Source organism: Anomalospiza imberbis, chromosome 12 (genome assembly GCF_031753505.1).
Source record: "Anomalospiza imberbis isolate Cuckoo-Finch-1a 21T00152 chromosome 12, ASM3175350v1, whole genome shotgun sequence".
Lineage (NCBI taxonomy): Eukaryota > Metazoa > Chordata > Aves > Passeriformes > Viduidae > Anomalospiza > Anomalospiza imberbis.
The window spans coordinates 19590984-19611790 of record NC_089692.1 but is presented as its reverse complement, the minus strand read 5'-3'; the positions used below and the strand labels follow the sequence as shown (position 1 = coordinate 19611790).

Sequence of the window (20807 nt, the reverse complement as noted above, 5' to 3'; positions counted from 1 at the left end):
TTTCCCCCCCATCTCCGGGTAAATTGATGGAATCATTCTGAAATAATGGAATATCTGACTCCGGGCTCAGTGCATCTCCCCCAGTGCCATCTTCCCGGGGTGTGCCCGGGGTATTCCCAGGGTATTCCCAGGGTATTCCCAGAGCATTCCCAAGGTATTCTCAGAGTATCCCCAGAGTATTCCCAGGATATTTCAGGGGTATTCCCAGGGCTCCCTGGAGTATTCCCGGGGTATTCCCAGAGTATTCCCAGGGTATTCCCCGAGTATTCCCAGAGTATTCCCAGGGTATTCCCAGAGTATCCTCAGAGTATTCCTGGGGCTCCCTGGAGTGTTCCCGGGGTATTCCCAGAGTATTCCCAGGGTATTCCCCAAGTATTCCCAGAGTATTCCCAGGGTATTCCCTGAGTATTCCCAGAGTATTCCTAGGATATTCCCAGAGTATCCTCAGAGTATTCCTGGGGCTCCCTGGAGTATTCCAGGGGTATTCCCAGAGTATTCCCAGGGCTCCCTGGAGTATTCCCGGCACGCCCCGAGCACAGAGAGTGCTCCTTTAATCCCGGCAATCGAGTGGAATTGCAATCAAACCCCTGGCCTGGAGTCCATCCAAGCCCCTGGAAGAGCAGATCCCTATTTACGGCAGCGGCTGCAGAAATCCTTGGAAATCCTTGGAAATCCTTGGAAAAGGCCCTTTTTGATGGCGATAACTGGGATGCACCAACTCCTGACTGGCTTTGAATTGCTCACATCTAATTATTGTGAGTTTAACAACTTTCCCCCCCTCTTTTCTGGCGTTTTTCCAGCCCCAGAAGAGAGCAAACATTTCCTGGGATATGGCTGGCGAATGGAAAAGCTCCGATCCCTGGGTTTGCTCTCCAATCCCCTCTAGAAATATGGGGTGTGTGTAAATAAATATATTAAAAATATAACATCTAGATAACAGATGATGTGTGGATACATAGAAAAATATGGTGAATATAATCTATGGTGTGTATGGAAATATATTAAAGCATAATATATATAGAATACATGGGGTTTATATAGGTGGTCTATATAATACATGGGGTATATATATGGAAAAATATATTTAAAAAATAAATCTATAAAATAAGAGCCACTATTTCAGATCCAAAGCCTCTGCAATTCCATCCAAGGCCTGTTTTGGATGAAACCCAGAACTAAAATATTGGGTTTTTTCCCCACTTTGGGAAAAAAAAACCCCAATATTTTTATTGGTTATTTTTATTTATATTTTTAAAAAAAAACAATCTTTTTATTCCAGCACATCCCAACAATCCCAAGGTCTCCGTGGGGGAACACTCCTGGATGCTGCTGGTGGCATCCCAGGTCTCCCAGTGCCCTGCAGTGCTGCACTGGTTTAGCTGCTTCTTCTCCAAGTTCAACACATGTTGAACTTGGCTCTTTCCCTGGTTTTTCCTTGAGGAAAACACCCCAGTCATTCCCCTGAACAGCAAATCCATACATCCATCACAGATATTCCAGGGAAAAGGGTACCCTGGGCTGGATTTTAGCTTCCACGTGGCAAATATCCCTGGGAATGGAGCACTCCCATCCAGGAGCAGGGATGGAGGAGGGAAAAACGCTCCTGACGTAAATCCAGAGGAACTCTGGGGCTGCCCTGGGTCTTGGCTCCAGCTTCTGGATATTTTTGGAAGCCTCATTCCAAGGGCAAAATGATGCAGTTTAAAGTTCTATGCTGGATCCATGGTTTTGGGTTGATCCCTCATGGAATTGCCCCAGAGCAGTTTCTCCTTGTGCACAACAAAACCCCTGGGCTGGGTCCCCCCTTCCCGGCCCTGCTCCCTCTGCCTCGGCCAGGACCTTCCTCATGGATCAGAAATCCAACCCAGGATTGGATTCCTGCAGGAATCACCTCACCACGAAATATTCCTTAAAAACTGCACTCAAAGAACCCCACACCGTCCTCCGAGGCCTCGGAATTCCCTGTTTCCCAAGGAATTGTGGTTTTCCCCCCAAAGGGGTGACGATCCCATCAGCTTTGGATGCAGGATGGAAGTGCCCTGGCCTTTGGCACATGGAATTTCTTCCATGCTCATCTAACTCACATGGGAATTTCCTCGGAATCAGGTGGGCTCAAAGCCATCTTCATCTTATCCTTGAAAATGTTTTCCAAGCACAGCTGGATGTGTAATTGAAAATGAATTATGATTATATATTAATTATCCGCCGTGAATGCACTGCAGTGCTGGTTCACGTGGAACATTTCCCCCCAATTTGATCCCGTTTATCCAGAGGCTCCCAGCATCCTGCTGCTGCAGGACAGGGACCTTGCAGCATCACAGCCATGAGATCAACATTTGGCCTCCTGGTTTCTCTGCTCCTCCAGGATGTTCCCACCACTGGAGTGGGATGGTTCCAAGGAAGGGCCTGAGGATCCAATCCCAGAGACCATCCAGGGGTTGATTTGTGGAATTCCAGGATGGTTTGGGCTGGCAGGGACCTGAAAGCTCATCCCATTCCATGGGCAGGGACACCTTCCGCTATCCTAGGTTGCTCCAAGCCCATCCAGTCACAGATGGGAATTTTGGAGCAGCACCACTCACCTCCCCCATTTTCTTGTTCTCTCAGGCTCCTGAAACCCCCAGTCCAAGCAGCTCCAGGCTGGAAATCAGGACCAAGGCTGCGGGGATTATCCCCATGCCAGGACAGTGTTGGAGCATCCCTTCCCAGCCCTTCCCAGCCTTCCGGCTGGGAATGCTACTGTGGAAAGGAGAGCAGAGGCCCAGGGTGTGGTGACTGCAGAGGGAAGCAGGGCAGGGATGAATGGAACCTTTCACGGAGGAATTCCCGAGCTCCAAAGCTCCACGGGCGGGGAACGTTCCCTGGGACACCGGGACACAACTCCCTTAAAGTGGGGACAGGGAGAACCACGGAGGAGCTGCAGGAAGGAGGGGAAATAACCCCTGGAGCAGCAGTGGGGGGCTGCAGGGGGCTGTTCTCCCAGCCCTGAAAGCTGTCCTTATTTTTTCCTGCAATTCTGCCTCCGAGGGCTCCCGAACATTTACATTTTTCTCGGCGCTGTGGAGTTTATTCAGGGGGAAAAGCTCTGCTCATAAATGGCTGCATTGATGCTCTCACACTTCCATACATCCAGCTCCATCCACCTCAGACAACCGGCCCATTTTTCCCTGCTCCATATTGTGCAGGAATTATTCCCGTCTCCCGCCCGGCCACGCGCCCCACACACCCCCAGCCGAGCCATGAATGGCCACAGTGTCCTCAGGCTGCTCCCAGAACCCTCGGAAAAGGGGGGAAAAAGCTCCAAAAAAGCTGAAGGACGGGGTATAATGATCCCTTCACGCTCTCCAGACAGGATTATTTCACCTCCACACCCTCCTCCAGCTCCTTTTCCCGCTTGAAAAATAAATATATAAGGGAAAAAAGCCGAGGAAATGATTCCTTAGTGCTGCTGCACAAAAATCCCGTGGCCTCGCTCGCTGTTGTCTTCCTCCTGCAGCCAGAACAAACTCCACACTCCTTTCTCCTGCTCCTCACGGGAAGATCACTACGGGGAAATGTTTTCCCTCCCACACTCCCAGCTGCCTTGGAATTTTTTCTGTGAAACTCAGCTGGAAGCTTCTCCCCGTTCCCAGAAGTTCTGGGTACCTCCAGGCCACGGGCAGAGCCTGGGTGAGGCTGGGAGGAGGTGGAAGGAGCTGGGGAGGTCTCAGGCTCCCCTCCATGGCCTGATTCATGGATTTGGGGAGCAGGGCCGTTCCCTGCTCATCCCTGCTCATCCCAGCTGAGAACACAGCGCTGAGCCCAGCTTTTATCACTTTTCCCTAGAGCCAACACCTCTGTTTGAGCGTTCATCCCTCCTGCCCCGCACACCCCACAGAGCTCCCCCAGCCCCAAACCCCTCTCCAAGGGGGAGGACAGCATTCCCAGCCCCGGGATCACTCCCAGCAGCCCTGCTGCAGCCCGGGATGGCTCCAGAGGCAAAGAGGAGCCCTGTGTGCCTCCGGAACGCCGCCCCACGGACACATAGGTGCCATTATGCTCAGCTGGCCCCAAAAGCTCGGGGATAATATTTTTTTTAGCGCTGGACTAAATATTTTTAACATATGCAAACATCCATGACTGAGGCAGCCACAGAGCCCGGGAGCTGGGATGCTGCTGCTGCTTCCAGGACGGAACAATGTCACCTTTCTCCTCCCTGTCCCCGGCATGACCAGAGGGATGGGGGAAAAGGGGGCAAAGCCAAACGTGGCAGCTTCCCAGGGTGGATTCTGCACTGGGGAAAGGGGTCTGGGCTCCTGCAGGGAGGCACAGAGCAGCGGTTTGTGTCTCCAGCAAACGCTCCCCGCGTGTGCCCGGCCTGGCCGCGGGGAAACATTCCCGGCTTTAGGCAAACAAAAAGGTGCTGGGTCAAGCAAGTGGAGCAGAAAGTTCTGCTGGAGGGAAGTAGGTCAGTCCTGGATGGAGCAGCACGGCCGGGAATGTGCCAGCCTGGCTGGGTATGAGCCCAGCATTCCCACTTCATGGATGGGGAAACTGAGGCACGAGGCCAGGGATGTGCCAGCCTGGCTGGGTATGAGCCCAGCATTCCCACTTCATGGATGGGGAAACTGAGGCACGAGGCCAGGGATGTGCCAGAGCCAGCATTCCCACTTTTTGGATGGGGAAACTGAGGCACGAGGCCACAGATGTGCCAGAGCCAGCATTCCCAATTTATGGGTGGGGAAACTGAGGCACGACGTCACGGATGTGCCAGAGCCAGCACTCCCAATTTATGGATGGGGAAACTGAGGCACGAGGTCAAGGCTGTGTCAGAGCCAGCATTCCCGCTTTTTGGATGGGGAAACTGAGGCACGAGGCCGCGGATGTACCACCGAGGCTGGCTTTGGATTGGGATTTTCCCCATGGAAGCTCCCTGGCCCTGCTGGGCACTGTCTCCCACTCCATGGATTTCTGGCTCCCCCTCTCAAATCAGCCCAGATGTTTCTCCCTGCCCAACATCTGCAGCTCCTGTGTGCAAGATGTTTTCTGGGGCCAGATGTGGACAGGCCCATGGCTTCCCACCCCCACATTCCCCTGGGAACAGGCACATTTCCAAGGGAAAAGGGCTGGATTGGTGAAAGATGGATCCACAACACCTCTCTTAACCAAGAGCCACCAAATCCCTCCTGGAGATGGCTGGGATCTCCCTGCCTGGGCTGGGATATGGGATTGAACAGGGGCACGTTCCTGCTGCTCCTTCCAGACATTGGGATCAGCTCACGGTGTCCCAAGGCACTGAGCCAGGACAATCCCTGCACAGCTTCCCATCCCAGGGAGCTGCTGAAGGCAAAAGGGGAACGCCAGGGTGAGATTCCCCCCAGGCTGGGGCTGCTCCCAAATTCCCCCTGGCCTCGGCACAGGACTGGGATCTGCTGCTGGAAAACACGGGATTGGGATCTGCTGCTGGAGGAGACAGGATTGGGATCTGCTGCTGGATACCCAGGATTGGGATCTGGCTGCTGGGTGTGACTGGGATTGGGATCTGCTGCTGGAGGAGACTGGGATCTGATCCTGGGTACCATGGAATTGGGATCCAAACTGGGATCCAGCTGCTAGATAACATGGAACTGGGATCTGCTCCTGGATTCCCCAGTATTGGGATCTGGCTGCTGTATGTGACTGGGATTGGGATCTGCTGCTGGAAGAGACTGGGATTGGGATCTGGATGTGACTGGGATCAGAATCTGGCTGCTGTATGTGACTGGGATCGGGATCGGGATGTGACTGGGATTGGGATCTGGCTGCTGGGTGTGACTGGTTTGGGATCTGGATGTGACTGGGATCGGGATCTGGCTGCTGGGTGTGACTGGTTTGGGATCTGGCTGCTGGGTGTGACTGGTTTGGGATCTGGATGTGACTGGGATCGGGATCTGGCTGCTGGGTGTGACTGGTTTGGGATCTGGCTGCTGTATGTGACTGGGATCGGGATCTGGCTGCTGGGTGTGACTGGTTTGGGATCTGGATGTGACTGGTTTGGGATCTGGCTGCTGGGTGTGACTGGTTTGGGATCTGGATGTGACTGGGATCGGGATCTGGCTGCTGGGTGTGACTGGTTTGGGATCTGGCTGCTGTCCCCGGGCTCTCCCCAGCTGGAGCTGCTCCTCCGACGTGAGGATTTTGCTGTTGGCTGTGCCGGCCCGGCTGGGACGTGCGGATTTGGGATCGGGACACAGAGCCACGGCTGCTTTCGAGCTTCCTTTTGAACTGGAGCCAAAACAACCAAAGCTCGCCCAGCCTCTGCTCCTGCTGAGCCAAAAAAACTCCAACCCCGTGCCCGGGAGCAGGACACGGAGCCAAGCCGGGAATGGGCAGGAGGGAAATGCGGCTCCGGGGATTTGGGGGCACTGCAGGGGTCACTGGGGGGTGGTCCCAGAGCTCTGCCCCACTCCCGAGGCTCCTGTTCGGTTTGGAGGGATGTGGGATCCTGCTGGTGCCCCGATGCCATCAGGGGGACGAATGCTAGCACGGGGGCCCTGGCTGTGACCCCGTTCCCGGCTCCCAGGCTGTTGTCCCTCCCCTCCAGGAATGCCCCAGGCATCCAGGGCTCGGTACCGGTCTGACCTCGCAGATGTGAAACCCCAGGGCTCCATTTTCCGGCCATTTAGGCGCGGGAAGATTGGGATTGTGCCAAAATGGGCACCGCGGAGGCGGCTGCATGGTGCCAATCCCTTTCCCGTGCCCTTGGGATGAAGGGATGCTCTGGAGCATCCAGCCAGGATGGGGCTCAGCCAGACCTGGCTCCTGCTCTCTCCCCGTGTCACCAGGGCTGCTGGGGTGCAGATCCTGCGCCACAGGTGGCTCCAGGGCGACTGCTGGCACCGGCAGGAGCAGGAGCCAATTTGCCAAGGGCTCGGCATTGATTCCATGGCAGAGCTGTCCCTGCTCTGGGATTTCCATCTGTGCTCTGGGATTCCTGAGGGAGATCTCTGAAAAGCTGGGAATCTTCCAGGAGTGAGGCATCACCTCCTCCAGGGCAGGGTGCCCTGGAGCCTGGCACCCATGGGGGTCACCTGCCCAGAGGTGCCACCACAGCTTCCAGTTCTTGATTCCAGGATCGTGCTTGGCACAGCAACAGGGCTGATAGTCCTTTTCCATTTCCAATCAACCCAGCTAATCCTGGATTTTCCAGCTCCATCACTTCCAAACAAACCTCCTGGGTGTCACCTGCAGCCCCAAGCCCATTCCTGCCTCCGACCCCTTGAAGCTGGCTGGAATTCCACCCTTCTCCTTTCTTTTTTGGGCATTTGGAGTTGAACAGGAACAACGAGGAGGGAACAGCGCCTTCCTCTTCCTCCTGTCCTGGACCTGGCCATGCCCCGGTCCTGCAGGGATCATCCCAGAGCCACTCTGGATGGATCATGGCTGAACCAGAGCTGGAACAAGGCTGCTCTGGGGACCTGGGACACTCCATCGAGTCCTGCTGCATCCCCCAATGTCACCACAGCCAGGAGCTTTCCCAAATTTCTCCTAACACCAACCAGGCTTTCCATCATTCCCATTTCCATCTTGGCTCCTTCCCACCACTAAGTCCAGACCCTCTTTAGAGTTTTATTGGAGCCACAGTGGCTCAGCCTGAATTTTTTTTGAGTATGTGAATCAAAAGCAGCTTTTCAGAGGGTTTTGAGCTGCTGGAGGGTTAAAAAATCACAAAAAGAGGAGGAGGAGGAGGAGGTTGCTGCCCTGGTCTGGGTCTTTGCTCTACACAGACTTCATTCCCACCCTGAGGTGCTCGGGATGGAGGGACACCCCCCAGTTGCTGCAGAATTCCAGAGAAGTGCTTTTCCTCCAAATTATGGCAGAGGAAATTCAATATTTTTTTAGGACTTGGCTTTGCATAACAACAACCATCATGGGGAGAACAATTCCAGCTCCACACCCACAGCTGCCAACAACCTCCCACCGGCTCCAGCCCCACCACAGCCCCAGCACTGCCTGTTCCCTGTTGTCACCTGCAGTGCCAGCACACGGTCCCAGGGCCAGCCATCTCCTGGGGGAGGCAGAAGGTGACAAAGTTCTGACAGGACAACAGCATGTGGCCTCAAGCTGTGCCAGGGGAGGGTCAGGTCGAACATCAGGAGGAATTTCTGCATGGAAAGGGTGCTCAGGCCTCGGAACTGCCCCGGGAGGTTTGGGGTTCCCATCCCCGAGGTGTCCCAGGCCAGGCTGGATGGACTTGGAGCAACCTGGGATAGGGGAAGGTGCCAGCGTTGGAACTGGATGAGCTTTAAGGTTCCTTCCAACCCAACCCATTCCATGGTTTTAATATGGAATGGGGACTGGGAAAAGAATGAGGACACCCTCAGGGGTGAGAGGAAAGACCTCTCACCTCGGTGGTGGGAAGAGGAAGGGATTTGGTGCTGCTCTGCCCAGAAATGCCCCATTTCCACTGGCACAGACCCAATCCCAGCAGAAATGTAGGGAAAACCATTTGGAACATGGCTTTGGCCAACATTCCTGGAGTTCCAAACCAAGAGAACAAATCTATGGATCCATCCAAATGGATGGAGACGAGGTTGTTCCAGCCACCCAAAACCCACTTGGGAATCTGGAAGTGGAGACTGAGCCAGTTTTGGGCTCTACTGCCCTAAAAAGTCTCTCCACAGCCATGGCCCTGCATGACCCCAGCCTGCCCTGTGCTCCCCCACGGGGCCACCAGCCTGGGCCACCCAGCCCCAGAGCCCAGCCTCAAATGCCAGACCCTTCTGAGATGTTTCTGCAGAGCACCAGGAGAATCCAGCACATCCCCAGCTCCCGGGGGTGCAGGACCTCCATCCCTCAGCAGCTGGATCCAGGACCAGCCCAGACACGGGGTTATTTGTATTTGGATAAACACTGACACAAAACCAGCAAAGGGAACACCAGGAGCGAGCTCCCCAACCAAAACCTCCTGGGAGAAAACGCAGTGCAGGTGAAGGACCCCAATCCATGAACCTGACCTTATTTCTACTTCCTACAACAAATCCTGGTGCTTCTCGGTTCCAGTTATTCCCTGTGCTCCCCTGAAGGAGAATTCAGCCCTCTGTGAGCGGCTGGGAAGCAGCCCCAGCCCCAGGGCTGCTTTCCCAGCACTAAAATCCCACTTAGGGCTGTTTGTCCTGACCAAACAGTAGCAGATTTGTGCCATAAATCCCCATTAATGAGCAACCTCCATTGGCTCATTCCCGTTTTCCAGAGGGGGAGAGGTCTGTGGGAGTGGGCACACAGCTCCCTTCTGCAGCAGCCAGAGCTTTCCATTCAAGGGCTGCCCATTAAATGTCCAGGCTCATCCACGGAATCCAAATATTTCAAATCCTGACAAATTTAAACACACAGAGGTCTCATGGAGTCATTTTCCTGAAGGCTTCTTTCAAACAAAAGCTTGACACTTAATCCATGAGCACGTTATCCATGGAAACGGGGGGAGCATGGGGGTTTATCCAAGGGTTGGAATATCCTGCACGTGCTGCGTCGGCACGGAGCAGCTTTGAGCTCTGAGGGGAAGGAGGACAAACCCAGCATGGGGGGAATCCTCTCTTATTGCCACATACCCAAAATATCCCAACTTTTTAGCAGGGCCTGCTGCAATAGGACACAGGGAATGGCTTCCCACTGCCAGAGGGCAGGGATGAATGGGATATGGGGAAGGAATTGATCCCTGTAAGGGTGGGCAGGCCCTGGCACAGGGTGCCCAGAGCAGCTGTGGCTGCCCCTGGATCCCTGGCAGTGTCCAAGGCCAGGCTGGACGGGGCTTGGAGCACCCTGGGATAATGGAAGGTGTCCCTGCCCATGGCAGGGGTGGCACTGGATGGGCTTTAAAGTCCTTCCAACCCAAATAATTCTGGGATTTTATCTGGAGGCTCTAAGAGCTTTCAGTGACTCCCCATGACACGAGGGTGACCCTGAACTCTGGGTTTTCATCCTGATGCCCTCCTGATGGACATATGTCCCATGGAACGTGCCCTGGTGGGATATATCCCAATGGGGCTGTATCCTGGTGGGATTAATCTGATTTGGGACTTTCCAACGGGCTGCATCCTGATGTGGGGCTCCTTGAATGGGTTGAATCCTGGTGGGATATATCCTGATGGGGTTGCATCCTGGTGGAGGGCTGTTCAATGGGGTGCATCAGATGGAGTTGCATCCCAATGGAATATATCCCGATTTTTGCATCCTGGTAAGACTCATCCTGATTTGGGGCTGGCCGAAGGGATTTATCCCGGTGGGCTGTGTCCTGATGGGTGCTTCCCGCTGGAGCACATCCTGATGGGATCCATCCCCGTGGAGTCGCGCCTCGCTGGGATCCTCCCGCCCGCTGTGCATCCCGGTGGGATCCATCCAGCCGGGATTTTTCCCGCTGTACGTTCGCGTGTGGCAAACAGGTGGCGATGTTGTACTCCGGGATTTCAGCTTCCCGCCCCAAAACGCCGGCTGCTGTCCAAAACCTGCTCGGGAGCCTCCCTGGCCCATGTCCCCCCCAGGAATCCTTTGGGAACCAAGGAGAGCGGTGCCGCGGTGGTCCCAAGCTTTATCCTGCACTTTAATTAGGATAAACTCAAGCTAAAGCCTCTCCTTCCACTCCCTTTTAACCAAGGCATGGGACAGAACTCCATCTCTTGAGAGTGCATTTTTCCCTAGAGCCTGGAAGCGAAGGGGAAAGTCAGGATGCTTTGGGAAAGGTGCACCATGCCATGACAGACACAGGAATTGTGTTTAGGATGCAAGGATGGGACGCACGAGGGTGTCAAGCAGAGGGAAAAACTCCCACAGGGAAGCAGAGATCCATCCTGTGAGATAATCCCATCCACAGCATGGACCTGGAATCTCAGGCTGGAATTCTGCAGGATCTGTGGGCTCTGGAGCAGCAGGAATGTGACCGGGATGGGGGGGATGTCCCTGAGGCATCAGAGAAATTCCTCATCTCCGAGGGAAGGAAGCTCCTGTGGCGTGCTGGATGTTCCCAGGGATTGCTCCATGTGTGATCCCAAGGGATGCAGCACAGAGGGGACAGGGCCGTGCTGGTGGCCGCCTCTGCCCCCACATTCCCTGCTGAGCACCCGGAGCGATGCCAGCCCAAATTCCCACAAAACCAGAAGCTTCCAAGGGCTTTGCATCCCCTCATCCTGATTTCCCGGAGCAGCACATCTGGAGGCGCTGGGGACGCTCTCTGGACACAGCCCCCGTGTTGGATCTGTCCCCTACTCCCCGTCCTTCCCAGGGAAAGGTGGAAGCTCCGGGAGAAGCTCCTCCAAGGCTTGCCCACACCCACACTGGGCAGTGCCACGTCCTGCAGCAATGTCACCTCTCAGCCAAGTCCTTGTGACTGTCACTGCAGCCGGCCAGGCTCGTGGGTGATGCCAGAGGGATGGAGGGCAAAGGGACAACGGCTCCAGAGGCACCTGGATAAAGATCTCCACCCTTTTCACCAGTGTCACCTGCCCGGGAAAAGCTGGAGGTGGCAGCCACAAATTCCAGGGGTTCTTTGGCAGCTCTTGGGATGACAGAGGCTGGGAAGGCGAGGGAGCATCCCCAGGAATGGTGAAGAGTGGCAGGATGGGAATGCAGCAGCGGTGAAAGCAGTTCCCAGGGTGAGGAGGAACGGGCTCTGTGCTGGGATGCGTTTAAGGGTGTTGGGAAAAGCAGCTGCACTTCCCTGCCGCAGGGATTTCCTGACTTTCTGCTGCTGTTCCGTGCCTCTCCCGCAAGAGCTGGGTTCTGCTGCCTCACCCACGCTGCACAGCCCAAAATTTCCATCTTGGAAAGGGCACGGGAGTCATGGAAGGCCACAACCACAGCACTGCAGGAGCCAGGTCCCCTCCACCAACCCAAATCCCATTCTTTTTCCAAAGCCAGGATCACTGGGAAGTCAGAGCCTGCAGCACAGCCCGTGGGATGGTCAAGCAGCCCTGGCACGGACACTTGTCCTGCAGCAACTTTTCTTTGCTGTCCCCAAATCCTGGGAGATTCTGGGAGCACAGCGTGCCAGGAGAGCCAGGGAACGCCTCTGCAAATGGGCTGGACAGACGGACAAATGTCCATGGAAGTCATTCATATGGAGCCAGGGAATGGCAGCTCAGAGCTGAAATAAATCCACCTGCCCATGGAAAATGCCCTTCCAGTGGCTTCCAGCTCTTCCAGCAGCAGCAGGGCCATCCTGGGAAAGCTGCCTTGGGATAAAATCACTGATTTTTAGAGGTTTTGAGTAAATGCCAGTTTTGTGTTCTCTTGGTATTCCCTGGACTGGGAATCAGCAGTGGGATGGGCACCTCCAAAAGTGATTCCTGGTTTCCTCACCTTTGGATGCAGCCCAGGCATTTCCCTGGGAATACTCAGCCCTTTGAGGGGAATGTTATGGAATAGAATCATGGAATGGTTTGGGTGGGAAGGGACCTTAAAGCTCATCCCATCTCACCCCTGCCATGGCAGGGACACCTCCCACTAGCCCAGGTTGCTCCAACCTGGCCTAGGACACTTTCAGGGATGGGGAAGCCACAGCTTCTCTGGAAAAAAATTGCCAGGACCTCCCCAAAATTATCCTGGAGCGATCCATTCCTTGAGAATCTGTGTCAAACATCGCTGGCATAATGCCCTTCCTTCCACACCTGCATTTCCCTCTCAGCTGGTACCTTGATGACCTCCAAGGAGCCCAACATTCTCAGGAAAAGAGCACACGGTGTCAGGAACATCCCGTAACAGCCCTAAAAACCCAGCCCAAAGGACGGGAACGTGCAAATCCCAGCTCCTCACTCCTGCTCTGCCGGCAGCCAGAGAAATGCTCGTTATGTGAAAGCATCATAAATATCCCAGGATCTGCAGTCTCCAAGGGCTGGATGGGGGGATGCTGTCATCGAGGAAGGAGCAGGGAGCAGCAGCCACCCGCTCCTGACTCACCCAGGGAAGCGGCCGCCGTTCCCTGTTTCCATCATCTCCTGCATTTTATTTGCCTAAGGTTGTTGGTAACTGTTGCTCAGTAGTGGCCACGGGCCCTTTCACACCTTTCTGCTCCAAGCACCGCCAGCCAAAAGGGATGGGGGACATTCCAAGAGGGTTTGAAGCCCACGGGAAGCTCCCCCTGGCTGGTTTTTGGGTCTCAGAGTCCTGCAACCCCCTGAAATCTGCAGGAGAAATCCCAACGGCACAAGGAGCAACCGGGGTGTTTGCATGGGATGCACAACCAGAAGGTTATGGAGCAGCTCCAGCTGAAATGGGGCTTGGGAGATGGACAAAATCCATGTGCCGGTTGGGAAGAGGAGCATTCCAGCATTCCAGGTTCTGAAACGTGCTGCCATCTCCCTCCAAAGGCAGCCAGAGCTGACCCAGGGATCAGGCTTTGCCACCCACAGCTGGCCACATCTGGACCCGCTGCTGAGTGTGGAGACCAGACCCTACCCCCAGGAAAAAAGGAGGAATTGGGAATTTTCACTCATTCCTTGGGCAGCTGGGTGCAGCCACATGCCCGAATCAGGCAGGATGCACCAGGGGAATCTCAGATTTGGGGAATGCCAGGGTCACCCCGAGAGCTGGGAGAGGGAAGCTGGGCTGGGAAGGTGGCACGGAGATGGCCCACATCACCAAGGGTCAGGGAACTCCAGAATCCCAGAACGGGATTGCAAGGGACACTGAAGATTATCCAGTCCCACCCTGGACACCTTCACTGTCCCAGGCTGCTCCAAGCCCCATCCAGCCTGGCCTGGGACACTTCCAGGGATCCAGGGGCAGCCACGGCTCCTCTGGGCAGGTCCTGCCCACCCTCACAGGGAAGAATCTCTTCCCCAAATCCGATCACCTGGGCTTGCCACCACAGGGCTGCAGAGATGTCACCTTAAAGTGCCTTTCCTGGGAGCACAGGGATCCTGCAAAGGGACAAACATCCCGGGAAGGCGATCCCATGGGACGGCGGGGGAACACTGAGCTGTTTTCCAGGGATGGGCTTTGCAGGGCTCTGCTTTGGGACAGAGATGGTGCTTTTAGAGTAACTCTCACTTTTTGGGATCTGAGGAAACGATGCTTCCACAGAGGATTAAAAAATGTAATCCTGTCACCAGCCCTGCTGGGAGTCCCTAGGTCCAAAAATCCAGTAAATACTGATATCCCGCTAACCCCATATGGATAAAATCGGGAGATTTTGTTTTTCACAGATGCATTTTTGCAGCGAGGAGCGGGGTATTCCAGGAGATCTCCAAAACCCAGGAGCTGCCTCTCTGCCTGCCTTGAAATCCTTGCAGTGCCACCAGCTTGGACACTTCTCCAAAAGGAAAATTAAAATTCCATGAGGCAGAAAACACAAAATTTGGGAACAGCCAGACTGAGGATCTGCACAGTGCTAAACCCGAGGCAGCCACTGAGTCACCAGCTCGTTTCTAACCGCTGGAAAGTGATCTGTGCTCAGCTTATCCCAGAAGTAATCCTGGAATCATCCTGAACGGGTTAACCTCGGCTGTTTAGGAGCAAAACCTCGTCTGCATATTTTTCCTGCATTTCCCATAAACAAAACTGCAAAGTTTTCGTGGGGGGACTTCTTATAAATTAAACAGCCCCGGCGACTCATCAGCTCCACCATGGATTTGGCCACGCTGGAGTTACTGGGTTTAACCCTCAGGCTTAACTAAAACTTTGCTCTGTCCCAAGTTTCTGAATTACTCCCAAAAAATCCAACTTTTACAGCAAAGGTAGGACCTGCGAGGCGCTGATCCCAAGGGAAAGGATCCAACCTTTGCACAGTTTCTTTGCAAAGTCCCACGAGGGGAGAAGGATGTTTTTTAACGCTCTAAAAACTGCCCATGGATTTTTCCAAGCGGGACTAAGGTGGCTGCTCCAGCTCCGTACCTGGACATTGGACTTGCTGGGACATCTCCATCCCCCAGACCCTGCTTCCCAAACTTTCCAGCTGCACAGCTTCCCCCTTTCCCCACCCCCAGCAGTGCCACAGCCCAAGCGCCGGCGATAGAGAGAAACCCAAGGGATTTTCCAAGAAAAGAAGGGATTTTCCAAGAGAATGCCCTCACCTTTCCCGCAGAGCCGGGAGCTGCCTTTGCTGCCTTTCCAAGCCTCTCTCTGCACTATCTCCAGTCTTCCCGCAGCTCCCGCCGAGCTGGAAATATCATTAAGCTCCAGTGAGGCGAAAAAAAAAATCCCAGGGAAAGCGTGGCAATATCCAGAGGGAGGGGAGCGAAGGTGTCGGGACGGCCGAGCCGCGGGTCTCCGCCAGCCCCGCTCCACCTGCGCCGGGCTGCGGGAATCCTCCGGCGTGCAGCAGGCATGGATTCTCCTCTGCTGTGTGCGGATGACTTCACTTCATTAGCATGCTCCTGAGAGTTCTCCCCGACTGTCTTTTTTACTGACTTTAAGGCTCTGCTAATCAAAATCCTGGAGTGGTTAACTATTTCCTGGCGCTGGGGCTTCGGGAAGATGGAAATCCTTGGGACAGCGGTGGCCGGGCTGGAGCAGAAGAGAGAGGCACCGGCTCGCCCACGGCAATTCCTGCTCCCAGGATTGGCAGGTCATGGCTCCGAGCACGTCCCAGTTTTGTCTCCTCAACCTCCGAACTCTGCCGGGACCTTCCAGCGGCGACGGAGGGAGAGGGAGAGCGGGGATGGGATTCCCAGCCGTCATTGTTGTGTTTTGGGAGAGGGTGAAGCTGTTCAGGCACTGATTAACCTGTGGCACAGCACCAAATGTCCCTTCCACAAGGACAGATGTGATTCCAGGGGCTTGGAACAACCTGGGATGGTGGGACGTGTCCCTGCCCATGGCTCAGGGAATGAGACGAGCTTCAGGTCCCTTCCAACCCAACCCATTCCATGATTTTGTGACCCAGCCGGGTCCCAGGTGATGCCACCCTCCAGAAAAGCCACCATTGCCTTCATCCTCTTCCTCATGTTGCCTTCAAGAGGGAAAACCCACTCCTGGGACAGAAAAAGGGGAAGCAAAGCATGGAAAAATAGAGCAACTGCTCTGTGAGCACACCTGGAGAGTGTGACAGGGACAGGGACACTTCCCAGGGCTCCCAGCTCCAGCCTCCTGCCTGTCCTTTGGGATTCTGCCTGGTTCCGAGTCCAGGTCAGGTTCTTCTCTGACAAGGAAAAACGTGAGTGGATTTACAACAGTGGGACAGGAAAAATATTGATTTAAAAGAGGGACTCACTCCCATGGCCAGGGGGCACACACGGACACGGGTGTCCATCCATGTGCACAGGACACACGTGTCCATCAGTGTGTGCAGGGACGTGAGTGACCATCAGTATGACCATCAGTGTGTCCATGGACATGAGTGACCGTCAATGTGACCATCAGTGTGACCATGGACATGAGTGACCGTCAGTGTGTCCATCAGTGTGACCATGGACATGAGTGACCGTCAATGTGACCATCAGTGTGACCATGGACATGAGTGACCATCAGTATGACCATCAGTGTGACCATGGACATGAGTGACCGTCAGTGTGTCCATCAGTGTGACCATGGACATGAGTGACCGTCAGTGTGTCCATCAGTGTGGCCATGGACATGAGTGACCGTCAGTGTGTCCATCAGTGTGACCATGGACATGAGTGACCGTCAATGTGACCATCAGTGTGACCATGGACATGAGTGACCGTCAGTGTGTCCATCAGTGTGACCATGGACATGAGTGACCGTCAGTGTGTCCATCAGTGTGGCCATGGACATGAGTGACCATCAGTGTGTCCATCAGTGTGACCATGGACATGAGTGACCGTCAATGTGACCATCAGTGTGACCATGGACATGAGTGACCGTCAGTATGACCATCAGTGTGGCCATGGACATGAGTGACCATCAGTATGACCATCAGTGTGACCATGGACATGAGTGACCGTCAATGTGACCATCAGTGTGACCATGGACATGAGTGACCGTCAGTGTGTCCATCAGTGTGACCATGGACATGAGTGACCATCAGTGTGTCCATCAGTGTGGCCATGGACATGAGTGACCGTCAGTGTGATCACCAGTGTGACCATGGACATGAGTGACCGTCAGTGTGTCCATCAGTGTGACCATGGACATGAGTGACCGTCAGTGTGTCCATCAGTGTGACCATGGACATGAGTGACCGTCAGTGTGTCCATCAGTGTGACCATGGACATGAGTGACTGTCTGTGTGTCCATCAGTGTGACCATGGACATGAGTGACCATCAGTGTGATCACCAGTGTGTCCATCACTGTGTCCATGGACACGAGTGACCATCAGTGTGTCCATGGACACGAGTGACCATCCGTGTGACCACAGACACGTGCCTGTGGTCACCCTGTCCCAGCACACGCAGATGTCACACCAAGCACACATGTGTGCACATCCATGGGTTGGGAATTCCGGGTTTAACCACTTGGATCCCTGCTCCCAGCACCAACTCCATCCCCAGGGAACAGCCCCCAGCCCCACAATCCATCAGGCCTGGGGGTTTGGGGGTCTTTCCTGAAGCCTCCAGAGCAGGATTGGGAGCAGCTGGAGGGTCTGGGGGTTTGGGGGTCTTTCCTGAAGCCTCCGGAGCAGGATTGGGAGCAGCTGTGGGATCTGCTGGGCTGAGCCCAGATTCCTCCCTGGCACAGTGAGGTCGGGAGCAGCCGAGTCCGGGACCATTCCCCGCTCCGTTCAGGAGCTGACCCACATTTTTTCCTCCTGATTCACAGCTCAGCTGCACTCAGGGCTATCTTTAGCCCCAGAGAGAGATGAGGAGAGGGCCCCTCTGCAATTCCAGCCTCCAAGGGCTGGGATTTTTCTGGGATATAAATATGTGTACACACCTTCCCTGCTTCCTACGGCGTCTCCCGGAGCAGAGCGGCGCAAGGTTCGATACACGGAGGAGAATCCCAGAATCATTCCGGCTGGGAAAGACCTCCAAGATCATCCAGCCCTACCATTAACCAGCACAAAATCCCACATGGAGTCCCAGGACCTCCTCAGGATCAGCTCCCACCCGGCTAGAGCTGATTGCGACCCATTTTGGGACCCTCTGGAAACGGCGCTGGCTGCGGAGGATCAGGGCATTGGGAGAAGGACTTTTCCAAACCCACCCTGCAGTCACCCCTGAGACGGGGCCCCCCCAGAAGATGGGGGGGATGTTTTTAAGGGCAGACGATGCCAAACAAATCTGTTCTCTGCTCCAGCTGCTCCCGGCCAAACTCACAGGCACTTTCCCGGGCTGGGGAGGAACTCCTGCGGTCGTGGCTGCGTCCAGCACCCCCTGCACAAATGATAACATTGGAGCACTGTTTATCCCTGTCCTCCAGGGCGGGTTTTTTAGGATTTAAGTTGTTTCAGAGCCCTAAAGCCCATGTTTACTTTCCTGATGAGTAAAGCCCCGGCGCTGGTGCGGGGGAGCCTCCAGAGCTGGTGTGAGGTTAAGGATGTGCTTAAAGGGCTAAAAATGGATTTTATTTCTTTCTCTTTTCTCTTTTTTTTTTTTTTTTAAGCAAAGCCACAAAGCAGTAAAAAACCCATCCTTGGGACTGGTACATGAGACCTGCAACCACCACCACCCCCTCCTTGGGCAGAGCCCTGGAGACAAAAATGGACTTTGGACCTCAATTTGGGATTTTTTTGGCCCTAAACAGCCCTGATCCAGACCTGAAACCTTTCACCTGAAGATGTTACTTGGTTTCAAGAGCCAGCACCCAACTTTGTGCCTTTTAGGCCAGACACTGGCACAAATCTGTCACCAACCTCCTCAGAGACCAAGCGGTCTCCAGGAGAACTGAGTCAGGAACCTGGACAGGGATTGCTGGATCCTCAACAGGAACCTGAACGGGGTTTTGTGGACCCTCAAAAATCAGGTCAAGTCATGCTTAGAGGAGATTAGGAATGGACCCCCTTCTCCCACTCCATGAAACCCACAGGGGCTTTCCCAGAAAGCCCGGTTAGGTGGGATTTTTAGGTGAGAACGCCTCCTCTGACCAAAGTCTACGTTTTCACTTCCTTTGTAAAATTGGAAAATAACTCCTAGGAGCTAGGACAGATCTCTTGGCATCCTGAGATCCAATGGCATCCAAGCCACTGGTGACACCTCAGTCCACCCTGCTGGGATGGATGGAGGGAGTTTGTCCACTGGGATTTTCACATCCCACCAGGAACCAGGCTGGCACTCCCCCTTACAGTCCCAAATATCTTAAAAATCTCCTTTTCCCAGCAGAGGTCAGGACATCAGATCCTCACCATGACCTCGATTCCTGTCCTGGGTTTGGGTGATCTCCCTTTGGAAACGTGGATCCCAACAACTCCTTTTCCTAAAGTCAAGAAGCAGTGATTTAAAAGCCATAAATCCCAAAAAATGCAGCTTAAACCAGAGGTGTCAGATCAGAAAGTCTCCGCCAGCCCAGACTGTTCTCAGATTCCATGATAACCATGGGAAGAAGGTCGATGGAGCTTCTCACACTGATAGTGTAACCACCAAAAAAAAAGCCAGTCTGGGAATTTGAAGGCCGTTTAAAATTATTCCTGACTTATTCCATGCATGGACACCAACCACAGCAAGCTGACACCCCACAAAATCCCAGGTGGAGCAGGTTGGGATGGGTGGGTGCTCTCCATCCATCCATCCATCCATCCATCCATCCACCCACCCATCCATCCATCCATCCATCCATCCATCCCTCCATCCCAGCTATCCCACAGAATGTGCCTCAACTCTTTCATAACAAACACAAGTTGGGGAAAACCAAGAGAAAAGAAAAGAAAAGAAAAAAAAAAACCAACCCAGGCAGCAGCAGCAGCAGCACAGGCTTTCTTCAATAATAAACATCTAAAAATGTTAATTAAATCATGCTTTTCATGGAAAACGATGGGAAAATACTTTCACACAACGCTCGAATCAACACAGCTTTTTTTTTCTTCTTCCCCTCTGTCTCCTCGCAGCCAAAGGGATGGAGAGAGGGATGAGGGGCGGGAGTGCTGCGGATCCGAGGGAGCCACTCTGTGCTGCAGGGAAGCATCTCCAGAGGATGCCAGATGACTTCACGTGCCATGAATGTGGCTCCCAATGAGCCTGTGGTAAACAGAGATATCAGACCCAGATGTTTGATACTGGCCGCTCCTTTCGGGCGGCCACGGCCTCCCAGTGGCGCTGGAAAACCGCAGGAAAGTTTGGGGCTTCATCCCTCCAAATTCCCAGCCTTGGAATATGGGGTGGATAAGCCCAAAAAAGGGCAAGGTGACACCTGGGAGGGTGAAGGGCTCCTGCAGTTTGGGGTTGCTCCCTCCGGATGTGCGAGCTCGGGGCAGCAGGGGTTGAAATCCCTTTGGGCAGTAGCAAGGTCTTGGAGCACATCCGCCCTTTTCCCTAAAATCCATCCTCGGGGATGTTTTAGGGACAATTTCCAGGGTGTCCCAACGAGGTGAGCACACCTTGCAGAGGGGTCTTGGTCTTGTTGCTGCCTCTGCAGCTCCCCCAGATCTTTGCAGTGGTGCCAGCACTTCAAAAAGGGCTCTGTCCACATGGAAATGTATGGAAGGAATCCTGCCTGGCTGCAGGAGACATCACACAGCCTGTTTTCCTCGTGTCTCCTTTCAATCCTGCCTTCCAAAGGGTTGCCTGCAGAGGAGCTATGAGCCCTCTGCTCATTCCCAAAGCTGGGAAATGGTGGATCCTGGGTCCCTCCTGGACACAGCCACTGTCCCAGCAAGACCAGTGCCCCATCTCCAAGGGGAGAAGATGGAGAGGGGTAGGCATGAGAGGCCAGGAGCAAATTTCTCTGCTGCCACTTGTGAGGACTTTATGGTCCAGTCATTCCTCAGGAATTCCTTCTGTGGCCTCTCCTGGTGAGGGCTCAGTCC

General features: G+C 54.3%; 1 protein-coding gene across 1 annotated transcript in view; it reads right to left on the bottom strand.

Moving 5' to 3' along the window:
• Positions 1 to 15746, bottom strand: part of ZNF469 (zinc finger protein 469) — a 57635-nt gene extending 41889 nt beyond the window's left edge. Inside the window, exon 1 of the mRNA XM_068203161.1 lies at positions 15021 to 15746. The gene's annotated coding sequence lies outside the window, so the exon portion shown is untranslated. The remainder of the gene's footprint in view (positions 1 to 15020) is intronic.
• Between the last annotated feature and the right edge of the window lie 5061 nt (positions 15747 to 20807).